General features: G+C 47.1%; 1 long non-coding RNA gene across 1 annotated transcript; it reads right to left on the minus strand.

The window, feature by feature from the left end:
- Window positions 1–209: 209 nt before the first annotated feature.
- Window positions 210–11,267, minus strand: LOC116663391. The gene is made up of 3 exons (XR_004319638.1): window positions 11,256–11,267; window positions 10,241–10,245; window positions 210–1,215 (listed from the first exon to the last, which is right to left on the minus strand). It is a non-coding gene; the product is annotated as an uncharacterized LOC116663391 (long non-coding RNA).
- Between the last annotated feature and the right edge of the window lie 2,465 nt (window positions 11,268–13,732).

Below are 13,732 nucleotides of genomic sequence, written 5' to 3' on the forward strand. Positions count from 1 at the left end.
AATAAAACCACGGCAGGTGAGGGATGACCCTTGAAGTCAAGAGTTTGGGAACCACTGGTTCTACCTAAACTGTGGCACCCAGAGCTGGGCCCAGTCCTTTTGGGTTGAAGTTCAGCACTTTTTTCTCTTGTGAAGCCAGAAATCATTAAACTTCTAATTCCTTATAAAACACAAGCAACAGCGTTTCAAGGTGGGGCCAACAAAAAGGAACTGCAATGTCTCTCTTCCTCTCTTTCTTTCTCCTTTCTCCCTTTGCAACCCCCCTTCCTTCCTCCTTTGCTTTTCTCTCTTCTCCAGTGTCCTACGGGGGGAGAAGGGGACAGAAAAGCAGTGAGAATCAGTGGGAGGGGAAGGTAACAGAAAGGGAAGGCTCTCCTTTGTTAAGAGTAAGCCTAAACTCTTGCACGGCCTTCAAGGCCCTTCACATCTGGCCCCACCTCTTCTGCTCTCTGTCCCCTACACCCTGACTCTCAGCCACCCCCATCTATCAGCTCTGCTCTGCCTGGGGCAGCCCTCCGGACTTGCCACCAGCTGGTTTCTCTACCAAGAGCTTGCTTCCCCTTCCCTGCCTGGTGTGCTGGTACATTTCAAATGTCACTTCCTCTAGGAGCTTTTCCCGGCCCAGTCTGAGTGAGCCTTCCCTCCGCTGGCTCTCATCTCTCTTACAGCATTGACGACATTATCCCATGGGGCTCTGGTCTCTCCCACCAAACTGGGAGCCCCTTGAAGGTGGGAACTTGCCTGTTTGCCTTCTGGTTCTGACCCAGCCGGTGGTGGCTTAGTCAGTTTTCACTGAACAAAACTTCATTTAAAGGGCAAAAGTGTGTCTTGTGGAGGGTGTCATGAGCGTGTAGTTGGAATAATATTCTCCACAGCAGTGATGGGGCATCCAGAGAGCTCCACCCCTGCCAGCTTCCCTTCCTCAAGCCTGTGGTTGGAGATTGGCAACCTTGACTGAGTCCTGTGGATTCACACACAGGTAATACTCCTAAAGGGCAGAGGTCAACTGCTGACCTCCACCAGAAGCCTCATTCCCTTTATCATGGTAGGGAAGCAGCAGGGAAAATTCAGAGTCGCAGCTATTGGGTTTCATCCCTAAGAAAATTCTGCTTAGGACAGTGGTCCTCAGGAAGGTACGCGTTTGTGCACAGGGTCCTGTGTTTAATCCTCAGTGCCTCCACTAAAATAAATAAGTAAATAAATAAACCTAATTACCTACCTCCCAACAAAATAAAACAAACAAACAAAAAATTAAAAACAAATGAACAAAAAAACCAAAAAACAAAAACACAAAAAAACAGTGGTTCTCAAACTTTGGCCAGTGTCACAATCACCTGGGGAACTATGGTAAAACCCCAAGGCCGAGGACCAACCCTTCTTCAAAGAGCCTGGGCCTCTGCATTTTTCAGTCGCTCTCCAGGTGATTCTGCTATACAGCAAAGTCTGAGGGACCCTGGCTTAAAGGAAGTGGCCTAAGGCCCCCTCTGTCATCCCAACAGCATTCTTCCTTCACTGGCAACAGCTACTGGACCACGCTCTTCAAATACTATTTTCTGCTTGCGTTTCTTCCTATGGGTTCCGTCCAAAATGTCTGTGGGCTCTTGCCCTTACTTCCCCGCACATCCTCTCCTACCAGGTTTCAAGCAGAGTTTAGTTTGCATATAATTTATTCATTATCCACAGCAGCATCAATTTGGTGCCCACCACGTATGCATGGAATGACTCCATATACAAACAAGGAAGACAGTTTAATCAGGAAGCCCTCACTAGTCTCTACTTGGAGCAGTAGTTTAGGAGTGAAGGGAAATAGAAGCCATGGTCCTGCGCTTAGGGAGCTTGCTGTTGGGTGGCGTACGTGGAGACGGTGAGCTGGGAGTCAGTGTCGCAGTCTTGCTATTGACGGCATGTCACTCTGAGCTTCAGTTTCTTCAGCTCTTAAATGGAGACAAGAACAATAACAATAATGTCACCTTCACGGCTTAGTATGAGGACTACGGAGAACAGAGAGATGCAAAGTGTTTTCTGGACAAACCCATGAGTGTAAAATGCCGTCACAAAGGAAAAACAACTTGGTGAATCATTAAAAACAATGTCTCCAGCACTCCCTACTCTACATGTTTGCAACTCTTCCCCCATAAGTATCAAATTGTATTCAGAGGTGGCACATTTTAGGATGTTGAAGTTTTCTTTCTCCTCTTGGTTTCCAAGTGCCTACAGAGACGTGGCAAGCCATTGGCGGCTTCCTTCGGAAACCTTTTGAGAGGACATGTGCCCCAGAAGTCATCTCTCCTTGCCTCGTGATCAGCAACATTTGCCGTCTGCTGATTCAGAGCCATCGCAGATGCTGGTGGCTCTCTTGTCTCTGAGTGACATTGGGAAGAACACGCTCAACTTTTTTTTGATGCATTTGCCATTAGCAAAGCATCACTTTCCTTTTAAGAGAAGAAATTATTCTCTATCAGGAAAAAGAAATTTTTTGCTAACCCCTTGGATGGTTTGCACAAATCACCCAGAAACAGATCACTTTTTTTTTTTTCAGAAATATGGAGAAATAAATGCCAGTTATGGTTCTTGGTTTGTAAAATAATACTACCAACTTCGAACCTGTGTTAGCACTTCCTGGGTCTCTGAGAATTTGCTTCACATCCATTTTCTCATCAATTTCTCACAATCACCTTTCAAAGTAGCTTGAACTGTTGTCCCTCTTTTACAGATAAGGAAAGCGAGCCCCAGCAGGGAGATCAGGCTCTCATAAGGTCTCCCAGCCAAGAAGGTACTCGGATCACCCTTCCAAAGAGGCAAAGGAAACTTTCAGATGCTTGAGGAACCCAGGGTGCTCAGACACCAACAGCTCGGATGCTTCAAGAGTGAGTCTCACCTGTTTTTGTCAGTGAGCTCTGCAGTTGTCACTCCCTGAGGATTGCTGAGAACACCCGTCACATCTGCCAGCGCGGCTCCCGTTACAGCTCGTGAGGAAGGGCCTGTTATGAGGTCGTTAGTCATGCACGTGCTGCTCTCGGTGATCAGCTCAATATGAACCTCAGCCGAGAAGCCAGCTTTCCTCACCAGGCGTGTGACTCCTGTAACATGTGCAGGGAGTTTTTCCTTGATTGGGCTCCTGTTCACAGCGACACTTTCTCGACTTCTGAGTTTGCACCATTTCCTTCGGGAAAGCTGCTGCCTTGGCAATTCAGACCACCTCAGGGCCTGATTCTACTTCTAGTTCGTGTTCTCCTTAGTCCCTTCCTCTCTCTGTCTGAGCTTCTTTTCTTTCCTACAAAATTAGAGCTCCTGTTGAGTCGCTTCCTAAAGATCTTAAACCATCCCTCCTCTCCACCTCCACACTCATTGTCTTAGTCCAGATCTCCATATATCTTCTAGACAAGGATAAGGGCAGCAGCCTTGGAAGGGTCTCCTGGCTTCCAATCTCTCACCCATCATTGGTTCACACTTATCTCTCTAGAATGCACGTCTGAACATGTCACTCCCCTGCAGTGGCTCTCCACTGGCCCCATGATGAAATCTATACTCTTCAGAGGGGCCATCAAGACCATCATTATTTGACACCGCCCCCCCCCCACCACCACCTTCCTGTCCGGCGCCGTATTGGCTCACTGCTCTTTAGTTTCAGCCGAATCAGTGTAGTCTCATTCCCTGAAGGTGTCATATTCTTCCATGCCTCCTTCCCTTTGTCCACACTGTTTCCTCCCTTGGAGTGTCCTCCCCTCTCCTGTTTGTAGGCACACTTCTAATAATTTCTCAAGGCTCAGTTCTTTATTTTTTTTAAATTTTATTTATTTATTTATTTATTTTGAGTGGGGAGGAGGTCATTAGGTTTCCATTTATTTATTTTTAATGAAGGTACTGGGAATTGAACCCAGGACCTTGTGCATGCTAGGCACACACTGTACCACTGAGCTATATCTATCCCCCATCAAGGCTCTATTCTTATGCCATCTTTTCTATGTAGACTTCTCTGATATCCCTAGTGAGAATAAATCCTCTCTTCTTTTTGCCTGCATGATATTTCATATCCATGATTCATTCATTTGTTTTTATATTGATTGCTTTATCAATCAGTTATTGAGCAGAAAATATATATCAAGCAGAGATAATTTCAGGGAAGGGGTAAGTTGTTAGGGAAGTGAGTGATCTATACAAACATATCTAAGACCTTATCTTTACTCTTCAGGAACTGCTGGTTGGGACATGAGACAAAGAAATCAATAATTTTAGTACCATGCACTAAATGCTTTGAAGATGTGAACAAAGAGTTTTGGGATTAGGGAGAAGGCAGATGACTAATTCTGCTTGAGAAAATCAGGGAGGGCTTCACAGAAAGGTAGGCAATAGATTTGGGCCTTTAATTTATCTTTTCAGATTGACTAAGGATTTGCTAGCTGTCCGAGACATTCACCGGTGAGTTACATGATGACCAAGAGAGAACTTGACAGCGGGAGGGATGCAGAGAAGACATTTCCAGCAGAGGTTGGAGCCTGGACAGATGCACAGACTTATGAAAGATCATGGAAGGGGAGAGATTTTGTGTCATGGGAGCTCAAGAAGCACTGGGAAAGAGGAGAAATTAGGCTAGAAGAGTAGGCACCAGACTGTGAATGCTTATCTACAACGACAGCAAACTGGACGGTATTCCTGTTAAGACTTCTGTCCCATTTCAGTGTCTCACAGAGAGTTACGCTCGATTCTGTCTCTTCTGCTACACGGTGAGCATCTTGCAGGCAGAGACCATGGCTTCTAAATCTTCAGGACCCTGCGCACTGTGTGGCACAGGACAGGTGCACGGTTAATCTGTGTTGAATTAGTAACTGTAACTCCGTAACTCTATTTAGTAGGAGCTTGGTGTCACGTGTTTTGAGATTTATTTACATTTTGGCTACTCTTCTTCATGAGCTGCTACGCTGAATGGGAGCTCTCCAGTCCTAATTTGTAGGGCAAAGTTTATGGGTTCAGTGGACTCAGAATACACGTCGCCTAAGGCAGCCTGAGGCAGCCAAGAGAGCCTGCATTGTACTTAAGGGGAGCCAAAGCTGTGTCTCAGGGAAGATGAGGCCAAGCAGCCACATCAAATGTAAATGTCAACTTTCAAGCAGGAATGCGGCTGGAGAGGCAGAAAGTGGAGAAGTGGGTGGGGTGGAATGCGTCAGAGAATCAGCGGGGCCAAGGGTCCAGGACTAAGGAGGTGACCACGAGGAAAGTGCTGAGGCTCCTGATGGGTGGCATGGAGAGCGGAAAGCAGGTTTGATGCTCAGTCATCTTGCAAATATTTCCAGATTTTTATTTCCTTCTGAAATCATTTCTTGACTGAACTAGTGATCTACAGATCTGTTCTGCCTCAGGTCCCTGCCATGCTGACCCAGCACAGAAAAGGGACAGGTGAGGAGGAAGTCATTCCAGAAGACATAACATTGGAGCCGGTCTTTGGTGACAATTGGTATTTGTGAAGATTTGGGGGTGGAATAGAGATGTGTCGCCTGAGGGGGTTCCAGAGCATTGATTTGGGAGTTAGAATGCCCCTACACCATTTGCCAGCAGTATAACCTCCAGTGAGTTGCTAAGTAGCTACATCTCAGTTTTCTCACGTGTAAAGGAGGGATTACTGTTCTTACCTTGAGAGGCTGTTGTGCAGATGAAATGAACTCAAGCACTTAGGGTGTTATCTGGCGCGTGACAAGTGTGCCGGAAAAGGAGGCTACTTCTTCCTAGGCTCACACATCTCCAGCCGCCTTGCATCTCTCCAACTTTCACCCTTTCTCCCTTCTGCCCCTGACCACAACCCACTGCGCATTCTCCTTATGAACACTCGTAAGTTTCACTTTGTCCGGCTGACTTTGCTCAGCAAATAACCTCTTAGTTTTCCCTGTCCCCTCTGGGACCTCTTTCACCATTTCCTTTCCAAGTACCTCTTCCTACATCCATTCTTAAACACTGATTTTCTGGGGCTTCCACTGTTGGTGATCTCTCGTCCCACTCCACATCCCTGGGTAATCTGTGCATCGTGTACTGACAACTCCCAGTATACGAGTCCAGCGGAGATCACTCTTTCGAGCTCCTGACTCACATTTCCATCTTCCATCTCTGCTGGGATGTTCCAGTGCTACGTGTCCAGATTGGAGCCATCCTTTTCATTCCCAAACCTGCTCTTCTTCTTGGCATCTCAGTCTTAGCAACTGGCACCACCACCAGCTCAGTTGCCCAAGCAAGAAACTGGGAGTTGTTCTAGAATCCTCTTACCAGTCCACCTCCACATCGAGTTAGTCACCAAGTCTTGTTGATTTCACTTCTTCTGACACCTTTCCCTTTTCTCCAGCTCCACTGCCCCTGCCCTTTTCAGGTTCTTGCCATGGCTTTTAAAGTTTTGGCATGGCTTCTTAACAAAACTCCTTCTCACCAGCCTTTGCCCTCTTTTAATCCATCCCCTACATCATCGGTCGACAAACTTTTTCTGTAAAGGACCAGATAGTAAATATTTTAGGCTTTGTGGCCGTAAAATCTCCAGCACAACTAGGCAGCTCCGTCGTTGTGAGGATTAATAGTGTTGATGGTCTTCTTGTCCCAGTCCAGTCCCATCAGAGTTAGGGTTTCCTTCTCCTGCTCATCCTCAGTCCCAGCCTTCAGCCCGCACCGTGGTTCATCTGCTTGTCCACTGCGCAGATCTGAGCAGGAATAGGCCTTATTCCCCTTTGCAACCCCAGCAGCAAGGCATGATGCTTGACCTTCGGTGGATAATCAACAAATATTTCCTGAATAAATTGGTGATTGGAAAACCCCTACTGGAGGTCTTAAGCTGAATCCATCTGGTCTTCACAGCTGAGTTGCACAGTGGGCACATTGACTCTTACACCAGGATGCCCCACTCAGCTCTTGGAATGCCCCCTCAGCGGGCATCTGGCATTAATATGTTTGTTTTCACCCTGAAGGGATTGGCATTGTTTCATCCACGGTAAAATCCCTTGGAGGGGCTGGGATTGGGAGCCAGGCCTCCGGCCCCCTGGAAGGCTGATCTCACCAATTCTGAGAACCTCTCAGAAGTTTCCAGAATATACTCACAAGCAGCACAAGAAGCCAGACCTGCTGCTTTCAGCCACACTCCCTCTGGGGCCAAGCATCCTGTGCCTCACTCCCCACTCCGCTTGCCTTCACTCCCAGACTTTCAGCTCTCTGGAAGGGCGTCTCCTTCCTCCCTGTGGGTGATGACTTGCTCCCCCTCTGGCTCTCAGACAAGGTCAGAGGCCCTCACGCCTTTCACAGGAGGAGGCAGACATGCCCTAGTGATGGCTCTGCCTTTGTGACCGTCCCAGGGGAACACTCAGCCTCTTTGCTGGGTCGAAGTTCTGCAATCCTGATGGTTCAGGCAGAGTTATGCAACCCTGAAGCCAGGTGGCTGGTTCTCAGCCTCTACCTCTCCTAGGGGTGAGGTTTCTAAGTCTGCTGTGTGCTGATGAAAACATTTAATTTTTGCTGGAAGCTACCTGGGGAAGACTCCCAGTGAAGGGACACGCGCCGGGAGGGAGAGGAAGGCACAGTGCAATTGATTCCTCAGGTTCAAACCCTGAAAGTTACCTCAAGGACCTTTTAGTCTGGTCCTTCCACGGAAAGCACTGCCCTGATAGGCAGGCCACACCTGACTGTGTGACCTTGTGCAAATCCCTAAACCTCTCTGAGATCTCACCGTCTGTAAAATGGCTTTCTTAGCAGGGATGGTACAATGAGCAAAATGTATGTAAATAATATGATTAGGACATTTTTATTTTTTAAGCTTTTGGACTCCAGCTGTATATATGCCAGTTATTTGGGAATATTAACGTAGTAGGCGCTCTCTCTCTCTCTGTAATGTATTTGTTGCATGAATGAACATTCCTGTGCCTCAGTTTCCTCTTCTGTGAAATGAGACAAAGCTAGTACCTACCTTGTAGTGTTGCTGTGGGTTTTAAATGTCTTTCTGCCTGCGTAGTTTTTTGAGACGTGCTTGGTATAGAGTAAGTCCTCAATAATTATTATTGTTGGCAGGGAATTTTCCTTTATTTGTGGTTAATCCTCAATGCCTAGAACTGGTACATGGTGGGAGCTCAATAAGAGAGAGAATTTAAAAAATAAAACAGCCATAACCAAAAAATATCTCAGTATATTACAAGCAATTCCCTTTTTTTTCATTAGCAGAGCTCAGACTCGGGTCCTAGCGTCATAAGGATGTGATGCGTGAGTTCTCAGGGAATGTCTACACAGATTCCCTGTGGTCCTTAGTGTCCTGTGCCCCCAAACATCTCTGCCTCCCACCTCTGAAGGAGGCTAACTGTCTGGAGTTGGTGAATGTAGACCTACACTGAGAGTGACAGCTCCTGGCTGAACCGGAGGGGTACAGAATTTGGCAAGTGCTAATGGGAGTTTCATTGCAGCAGTGGCTGCCGTCCAGATAAAAGTCACCTGTCCTGACTGGACTCTTTCTGATCCTCCAAGATGACTTGCAACCCTCCAGACTGCGAAGCTCTGAGGGAGGTGGTGGAGTCTCCATGGCTCCGTGTCTGTGGTGCCAAGTCCCCTGTCTGGGCTGTGCATGCCGTGGGCTTCGGTCGCCCATCTCTCTCTGTTCATTCCTCTGCCTTCGAGGGGCAACCTCCGTGATCCCCGCCTTGCTGGGTAATGGATCATCTCCATTGCAAGCTGTCATTTGGGGAAAGCGCTTCGCCCGAGTGCAGATTCCTTAGGCTAAGATCACCTCGTAGGGCAGCTCCTGGATCCCAGCAAGAACAGCAGCTGTTTCTCACCCAGACAGCCAGAGAGCAGGAGAGTCTCTCCCCCATGCTTTTATTGGCAGGTGTGAAGAAAAGAGCCCAGCCTTTGGAATTATACTGACCTGAGTTTGAATTCCACCGCTGATGGGTTGTGGCTTTGCGCAAATCTTTTACTTCTTAAAAGTCTTGATTTTCTTCATCTGCAAGATGAGGTTCTATGTAAAGCTGAAAGTAACATGTACAGGGGTTCCCGGCAGAGCCTGGCGCACAGGTGATGCATGATCAGCAGCAGTTGCTGTGATTGACACAAGCAAGTAAACAGATTTAGTCTAGTCTCTGGAAAAAGGCAGCAAATTTCATCTATAAAGGGCCAGATAGTAAATTTTTGAGGTTTGTGAGGCCAGAGTCACCTTTGCAACTCCTCAAATCTGCCACATGAAAGTAGCCATAGACCATTTTTAAATCAATGGGTATAGCTGTGTTTCAATAAAACTTTATTTATAAAGACAGGCTGCTGGCAGGATTTGGCTCCTAGGTTGTAGTTTTCTCACACAAGGAGACTGAGTCCTAGGATGTCAACACGTTCTAGTCACGAATAATATTTTATGTTTTATTTTTATGGTGGGTATTTAATTCTTCCTTTTGCGGTAGGGAACCTCAGCTTGGAAGCCTCAAATGTCTTTGTCCCTGGACTCAGGTATGACTGGGCGTATCCTCAGAGTCCACTATGCAGGTGGAACCAAGGATCCAGCTCAAGGGAAAAAGATGATGGGCGTGTACTAACTTGGTTCAAGGATGTTGGTGCAGCGTAGCCAGGAAAAGTAGTTTTGAGTGTATTTGTTTCTGGAGGGCAGGGGATGTATCTGGGTCATCTGTAAGGTTTGCTAAAGAGTAGTCAGGCTTTGGTGAGTGAATTCAATCACTAGAGCCTGAAAATTCCCTCAGTCCTCCTAACACAGTTGTGTGTCCCTGAGAGTTCGGGGCTCTTGCTAATAGGATGGAAAGCTTCCATTGGAGAGTCATAACACAAAGGTTCACAACCAAGTCAGGTAGCCATTTAGGGTTATTTGTATAATGTGCTCCCAATGCCCCACGAGATTAAGGCTGGTGCCCACACAGCAGCAGAGGGGGGTGCTCCTTGAAGAAGATCATAGCAGATATTTTCCAAATATGGTCACACCAATGTGTGTGCCGACTCACATGTTCTTATTACAATGTGATATTAACACTCTCCCATCAAAACACGGGCTCTATGTTTGCTCCCCTTGGACCTGGATGGACGTTTGTAACTGCCTTGATCAACAGAATGTGGCAGAAGTGATGCTGTAGGACTTCCAAGGCGAGGTCATTGAAGTCAATATGGTTTCCATCTGATTTTTTTTCTCACTCTTAGGACATTTGTCCTTGAAATCCACACACTCTGTTGTGAGGAAGCTCAGGTCACATGGAGAAGCCACACGGAAGTGTTTTTGCTGACAACTTAGCTAAACCCCAGCTGACAGTCAATGTCAACATGTGAGTAAAGGAGCCTTCGGATGGTTCCAGCCCCCAGGCTCTGAATCTCCCAGTAGAGGCCTCAGACATCATGAGGAAAGGATTAGTGCCCTGTCCAAATGCTTTATCCACAGAGAGATCACAAATGATGATTGATTTTTTTAAGCCACTAAGTTTAGGGTAATTTGTTATGCAGTATTACGGAATTAATAACAGAAATATTGCAATCCTTTACTGCTCTGACAATCCTATTATGTCACAGAGGACTTGAGAGGACAATAATGCTGGGAAAAGGCGGCAGGCACCATGAGTTCATCTTTCATTCATTCACTACCAGCTGTTTTCCAGGCTCTGTGTAAGAATTTGGGGAAACACAGATATATATGCTTCTTCAACTTCTACACTCAAAGAGGTCATGATTTATAGGAGAAGATAGGCAAATAATTAAATTTACAAATTGATAAGGGCTTAAAGAAGGCTGTAGGAAGCGTGGCAGGAAAACAGTGAAGGGAATAATTATTTCCACCTGGAGGAGTGTGGCAAGGCTTTACACAGAAAGTAACACTCAGTTGGGTTCTGTAGGAAGAATAGGAGTTCACTATGTAGCCAGGTGGGGAGCAGGAATTCCAGGCAGAGGGAACCCTGCATATAAAAGTCTGCGAATGGGAGAGAGTGTGAAGGATTCGGGGAATAAGGTGGCTGGAAAGTGGAGTTTGAAGGTGGGCTGGTAAGAAAAGAAACAGAAGGTAGGCAGGAGTCCTACTGGGATGAGCTTTCCATGGTTGTTCTGAGAACATTAAAGTTTATTCTACAAGCACTAAGGAGCCACTAGGGTATTTTAGACGGGCCATTTTCCAACAGTGTGGAAGGAGGAGAATTGAAAGCCAAGGAAGGCAGTTTGGAGGCTGTTATCTCCTAAAAGACCGTGGAGGGAGGGCCAGAGCTGAGGAAGCTCCTGCAGTGATGGGGAGGAGAAGATGGCAGTAGGGCTGTGTTAGAGCTGACTCTAACATGGGAAGAGCAAGGGCGAGGGGACATCCCCAGCGCCTGGCCTGGGTGATGGGGCAGAAACTGGAGCAGGGTGCTGGGGACATGGTGAGCTCCCCTTCAGACCTGACAGGTCTGCGACTGGCAACTGGAAACATGCAGGAAGCAGTCCCTGCAGGACTGGAGGCTCCGTGGAGAGATCTGGGGTGGAGATAGCACTGGGAGTTGACAGCTTCGAGGTGTAATTGGAGCCGTGGGGGTGGATGAGGTTATTGAGAACAACGTTTCTCAACCTTAAACACAGCACGTGTACTGTTTTGGTAAACATAAACACCACAGAAGAACAAACTGATGGAACTCCCTGGGTCATGGGTACGGCTAAGAATCATCACATCGTTCATGTGTTCTCACAACCAAGAAGATTTTGCTGAGCTTAAACTTCAGAGGTATTAAAAAGTAGACATACGCAAACAAACAGGTAGATATTTACAGAGAGCAGAGTAGTGGTTACCAGAGAGAAGCGGGGGGGGGGGGGGGACACGACATGGGCAAAGGGGGTCTCCTCCTCCTCCTCCCCACGCCTAGGTTACACCAACTATTAACCGAGGGGAGGTGGGGTGGGCAGCGAGGCACAGGTGGAGGGGCGGGGGGGGGGGTGGAGTCAGGGAGGAGGGAGTTGCGAGGGGCGGCCACCTGCGCAGGGTACTGCGGAGAGGACCCAGATGAGGCGCTCGGTCCGGTCCGGGGCTGGGCGGACTCTGGGTTCGAGCCGCCCTGAGACTGGACTGCGAGGCCAGCCCCAGTGCGCGGGAGGGTGGAGGTCAGGTCACCTCCCCTCTGCACGGGGACGTCGACTGCACGATTTGATGCTGTCACCCAACAGCTATTTCACAAATGTACGTAGCTGATTTCAGGCACTTCTGAACGTTCTGCCGCAGTTAAAATTGTTCTGACCTTGGGCAGTCGGGGAGGTGGGTGCCCCCAGTAGGATGCCCCTTGTCCACAGCAGTTTCAGAAGTTCGGATGGCAGGGGCTGCGGGCCGAGAGGGGGATGCGAGAGTGGGGAGGGGTGTGGAGTCTCCTCTGGCTGGCCGAGGACACAGCTACTGCCAGCCCTGCTCTGACACACAGACCGGGTTCCTTCTAGCCTCTGTGCTTGTGATGTCGCTGTTAGTGACGGAGAACCATCCACTCGCATAAAGGGTGCGGGCTGCACAGCTGGATTTTATCTGCCTTTCACCTCCAGGGGAATTTCTTGAGGAAAAAACAAACCCCAAAACAAACAAAACACCCTGTGTGCCTGTGGGTCCGTTGGTAATTTTTTCAGCGAGGATGTTAAACCCAGGCCAAAAGAGTCATTAAAATCAAACATACAATTACCTTCTTTACCCTCTCAATATCCGGGAACAATTAAGCCTAAGCAAACAAAATTGCCAATGGCCTAAAAATGGAAAATAAATCTCTCTGCTTTGCTTAAGCGGGGTTTGCAGAGGAACCCCTGGGACTCCGGATGTCCCAAGCAACCGGCTTGTGCTCAGGAGACTTTCTGGAACAGGTTTCTGCCTTTAGTTTGTCTTTTTTTTTTGAACTCTACACACAGTCAATTGCAACTATTTCCAATACTGTTCCGGGTAGTCAATAAATACATTTGTTTTCTGACAGGGATGTATTTTGATGAAGAGCAGAAAGTACAATGAGGAAAAAGTCAGGACGAGTTAAATCAAGGAGTGACATAATTCCCAGGGGAAGGCAGACGTCAGCTGCATTCCCTGTGTCTTGCTGTACCTTGGAAATCTTTCAGAACTCATTGGAAAATAAATACGTATGTGATGGAGACATGGGTGGATTCAACAGCTACAATAAGAGAGAGGGAATGAAATGCAAACACACCCTTGGTTGGATTATTAAACTGATTTAAATTCATAATTCACAGCTGGATGTAAAGTATTGTTTTCCATCACATCTTCTTCTTTGTAGGGGAAAAAAAAAGCTAACTTGCCATGGATTGTCTTTGACTTGGACCGTAGAACCCTGTAGGGTAGACTCTTGGTAAGTATTTATCAAATGTGAAGTGCCTAAATGAGTGAGAATGAGGGAGTAAATAGCTACTATGTCCTGCTCTAAGCAGGAGAAATTAGGTCAGGGTCAAAGGAAGTTGTTGGGTTATATAAGATTAAATTGTTGTGCAATTAAAACAAAACTCTTGTGCGTCTATGCCAATCATTATGTAGGAAGGTTCACACCCATTATTGTATTTAATTCTTCCAACAGTACCATGAAGTAAATATTATTATCACCATTTTATAGTTAAGGAAACCCAGGCTTAGGGAGGGTAAAGCAGTTGCCCAAAGTAGCATATTTCAGAAGTGGTGAAAATGACATTGGGACCCAGGGTCTTCTCGCTCTTCACCAAGTTTTCTTTCTGTACATCGTGATAGACGCTGAAAGGTTGGAGGTGGGTATGTATCCAACGAAGCCGCCAGAAAAGTGCTTATTCTAGA

The sequence above is a fragment of the Camelus ferus genome, chromosome 4, assembly GCF_009834535.1.
Source record: "Camelus ferus isolate YT-003-E chromosome 4, BCGSAC_Cfer_1.0, whole genome shotgun sequence".
NCBI lineage: Eukaryota > Metazoa > Chordata > Mammalia > Artiodactyla > Camelidae > Camelus > Camelus ferus.